Genomic DNA, 4,207 nt, shown 5'->3' on the forward strand with positions numbered 1-4,207 from the left:
GGCCTCCAGGAGCCAGGCGCCGGCTGTGTCCCGGGCACCGGGGAGAGGTGACGGGCTGTCCATTCTGGCCTGGTCCAGCGTGGGGACAAGTGACACAGAATTCCGGGTCCTGCGCCTGGTGCCTGAGGTGGGCAGTGACCCGGAGCAGCTCCCAGGTGGGAAGTGGAGGGAAGGGTGGCCCGGGTGGAAGTGGAGGTGAGCAGTTCAAGGGAGGGACTAAGGTCTTACCAGGGCACCAGCTCCTGGGGACGCGCCCAGCCCTGGGGTCGCAGGGAGGGCAGACAGGGACCCGGGTGGGCGGCTGTGGGCGGCAGTGAGCGCAGAGCTTCAGCGCAGATCCGTGTCCTCCCCCCGCGTCCTGCCGCCTTGTCCTGGGCCCCGCAAGCCAAAGGCCTCCAACAAAAAGCTAAAGGATGGGATGCCTGGGTGGCTCAGAGGTTGAGCGCCTGCCTTTGGTTCAGGATGTGATCCTGGAGTCCTGGGATTGAGTCCCACATTGGGCTCCTTGCATGGAGCCTGCTTCTCCTCCCTCTGCCTCTCTTTCTGTGTCTCTAATGAATAAATAAATAAAATCTTAAAAAAAAAAAAAAAAACGAAAGCTAAAGGAGTCGGATTTTGCTTGAGAGGAAGATGAGGGGTGATATCAAAAAGAAATTTTAAGTAATCTCTATACTCATCATGGGGCTCGAACTCACAACCCCAAGATCAGGCGTCCCGTGCTCTACCCTGGGCCACCAGGCACCCTCAGGGGCGACATCCTCAAGGAAAGGAAATATTGCTTTTTTTTTTAAGATTTATTTATTTATTTGTTTATGATACACACATAGAGAGAAAGGCAGAGACACAGGAGGAGGGAGAAGCAGGCTCCATGCTGGGAGCCCGACGCGGGACCCAAGGACCATGCCCCGGGCCAAAGGCAGGCACCAAACCGTTGAGCCACCCAGGGATCCCCAGGAAATGTTGCTTTAAGACGATGTTTTAGAGGGTTGAAAAAGTAAGGTTTTTTTTTTGTTTTGTTTTGTTTTTTTAAGGAGGTTGGGGATGCCCGCGGGGGCTCAGTGGTTTCGCGCCTGCCTTTGGCCCAGGGCCTGATCCTGGAGTCCCAGGATGGAGTCTGGGGATTGAGTCCTATATCGGGCTCCCTGCATGGAGCCTGCTTCTCCCTCAACCTGTGTCTCTGCCTCTCTCTGTGTCTCTCATAAATAAATTAAAAAAAAAAATCTTTAAAGGAGGTCTTGGGACACCTGGGGGGCTCAGTGGTTAAGCGCCACCTTCGGCCCAGGGCGTGACCCTGGGGTCCTGCATCAGGCTCCCCGCAGGGAGCCTGTGTCTCTGCTTGTGTCTCTATGTCTCATGAATAAATAAGATTAAAACAAAAAGGGGGGGTCTACGCTGAGTGGTTACCACTGCAGCTCTGGGAGGCCCAACAGGGCATGGAGCTCAGCAGCGACTTCCAGCAGCGAGGACACACTCGGGAAGTCAGGTCACCGCAGCCCAGCGCTGAGTAGGGGGACGAGTACACGGAGCCCCCAGAGCATCGCAGGTGCTTAGTAAGCACAGGCTCAGGGTTGGCGTCGCTACAGGACAGAGGATCGCATTGCTGTGTTGCCGCCACCCAGCATACCCCCCAGCAGCCAGTCCCCCTCCTTTTCTGCGTGGCTACCCCCCACCCCTGCAGGCTCCCCTCCTTTCAAAGAGCTCCCGGGGCAAATGCACCCAGATTGGTCTGCACAGTGGGTTCCTGCTTCCCTCCAAATCCGGCACCCAAATGCTGGGGTGTTTGTTGAACGACTGGACAATTCCTCTGCTTTTCAGTCACTCGAGTTCCGTGAAGCTCCTGGAGGGAAGCCCTCGTCTGCCTTAATTTCCGAAGCACACGGTAGGCTCCGAGCCGCCAGTGGCCTGGGCCTTGCAGGGGTGGGGTGGGGCGGGGCGGGGCCGTCGTCCCTGCAGCAGCCCCCCCCACCTCATGCTGGCTCCGGGGCCATTGCTCGGCCTGTTTCCGGGCCCAGACACCTGTCCAGCGAGGGCTCCCCGAGGACCTCCGGTGCCCACCGAGCGAGGCCAAGGCGTCCTGCTGCTCCCTGTCCTGCCCCTAGGACGCACCCCCAAGGGCCCCGCAGGCCCCTTCAGGCCTCTCTCCCAGGGCTTCACAGGACGAACTTGGCATTTTATTACCTACTGAAAGAGAATGTGGAGGAATCCCGGGGTCTGGGGCAGCTTGGCACCCGCTCCGGCTCTCCCTCAGCAGCCCCATGGGCCGGCAGAAAGGAGCAGCGGGGAGGTGGGAAGGCGGGTCTGACTTTTCCCTCCTCACTCCTTACTGCATAACTGGAGATTCGGGCCTCCCGGCTCCACTCCCCTCCCGACCCCAGCGGAACTCGCCTGTCCACCACCACCTCGGCTTCAGGTCCGGGTCTGTGCTGGGCACTGGGCTCCCCCGTCAGCCAACCTTCCGGCTGCTCCCGTATCTCCCCGCTGAGGAGCGGGTGCGGGGCCGGTCCCAGCCGAGTCCTGTCCCAGCTGCCGGGCCTTGGGCGAACCTGCCTCGGGACCAGTTTCCTCATCTGCAGAGCAGGGTGGCCACCTCCAGAGACGGCTGGGGGTGGGGGTTCACCACACTGGGTCCGCACCGGTGCAGCGAGGCCACCATGCGACACTCCCTCGTGCCTGAGGTCACTGTTGCACAGAAGCTGAGCGGCCAGCGCGCTCCCACCGCTGGTCTGGAAGCCCTGTCCTTGCCCGCGTGCTCACTCCGTCACGCCAGGGCCACAGTGAGTGTCCAGAGGTTTAGGGCATTTTATTTTATTTTGTTTTTTTTAAAGATTTTTGTTTATTTATTCATGATAGTCATAGAGAGAGAGAGAGGCAGAGACCCAGGCAGAGAGACAAGCAGGCTCCATGCAGGGAGTCCGACACGGGACTCGATCCCGGGACTCCAGGATCACACCCTGGGCCGAAGGCAGGAGCTAAACCGCTGAGCCACCCAGGGATCCTCGGCTTAGGGCATTTTGACTCGAGTTCAACAAGTCATTGACCTTGAGGTGTACGCTGGGGAGTCTCTCCGCTCGCATAAGGTCTGTGCTGATGTCCGAGACAGGGGCGGAGAAACTTCTCCCTCCCTGGGGGCTGAAGCCCCTCTTGGCCGGTGTCACCAGGTCGGTAATGAGGCCTGGTGGGCCGAGGAGCAGTTACAGGCTCACAAGGGATGACGGGAACTGAAAAGTTAACTTTAACCGCAAGAAGTGAGGGAACGCTTTTTTTTTCGTTTTCAGCTATATTTTGTTTGGGCCGAGCACGTCAGATTGACAAACAATTTTTCTTCCTTTTTTTTTTTAAGATTTCATTGATTTATTTGAGAGAGATTGGGAGCACAGGCAGGGGGCAGGGGGAGAAGCAGGCTCCCCACCGAGCTGGGAGCCATCATGAGGCTCGACCCCAGGGCCCCAGGATCACGGCCTGAGCTGAAGGTGGACACGTAACTGACCGAGCCACCCAGGCGCCCGGCAAACAAGTTTTCCAGAAAGTACGCAGCACCGGTGGCTTTATTGCGCACCTGCCAACGTCTGGGGCCCTTGAGCGGCGGCCCTCAACTCTGGCCGCACACTGGCTTCACCGAAGACTTTTAGAAAAACAGCAGAGCTTGGGTCCAAGGGCAGGCGGACGGGAGCTCCAGGGCAGACCCTGGCCCCCAGTGCTCCGAGGTGCAGACCGCCCTGGGCCCGTCCCCCTCACAGGGCGGGCTCAAAGCGCCATCCCCTGGGAGCTTCTCAGGAATGCAAGTTCTCAGGCCCGACCTGGGCCCGCTGAAGCAGGAACGGAGTGGGGGTGGTGACCGGCCCCAGGGTTGACCCCTCGGGGGACCCTGGTCCAGTCAGGAGCGAGCAGCATGGCCCGGAGTCTGGAGGCCAGCAACAGCCAAAGAGGCCATGTTCCCCAAGCTTGACCCCAGGACCCGGAAAGGGCGGGAGGGCCGTCGGCCTCCCAGGGCTGCCCAGAGGTTGGGGGCAGAGGCAGGCCTAGAACCTGGGCGTCCCTGGCCTGGCCGTTGTCCTGTCCACGCTTGAGCGGTCTTAGCTCCGAGACAGCCTGCAAAGCAGCCGCCATGCCCCACCCCCGGGCCCCTGGGGGTGCACCTACCCACGGGGGGTGGGGGGGCACACTTCGTGTCCCTCCGGCGAGTCTCTGGGCCGTTGTAACAAAGCTC

Source organism: Canis lupus, chromosome 6, assembly GCF_048164855.1.
Source record: "Canis lupus baileyi chromosome 6, mCanLup2.hap1, whole genome shotgun sequence".
NCBI classification, from domain to species: domain Eukaryota; kingdom Metazoa; phylum Chordata; class Mammalia; order Carnivora; family Canidae; genus Canis; species Canis lupus.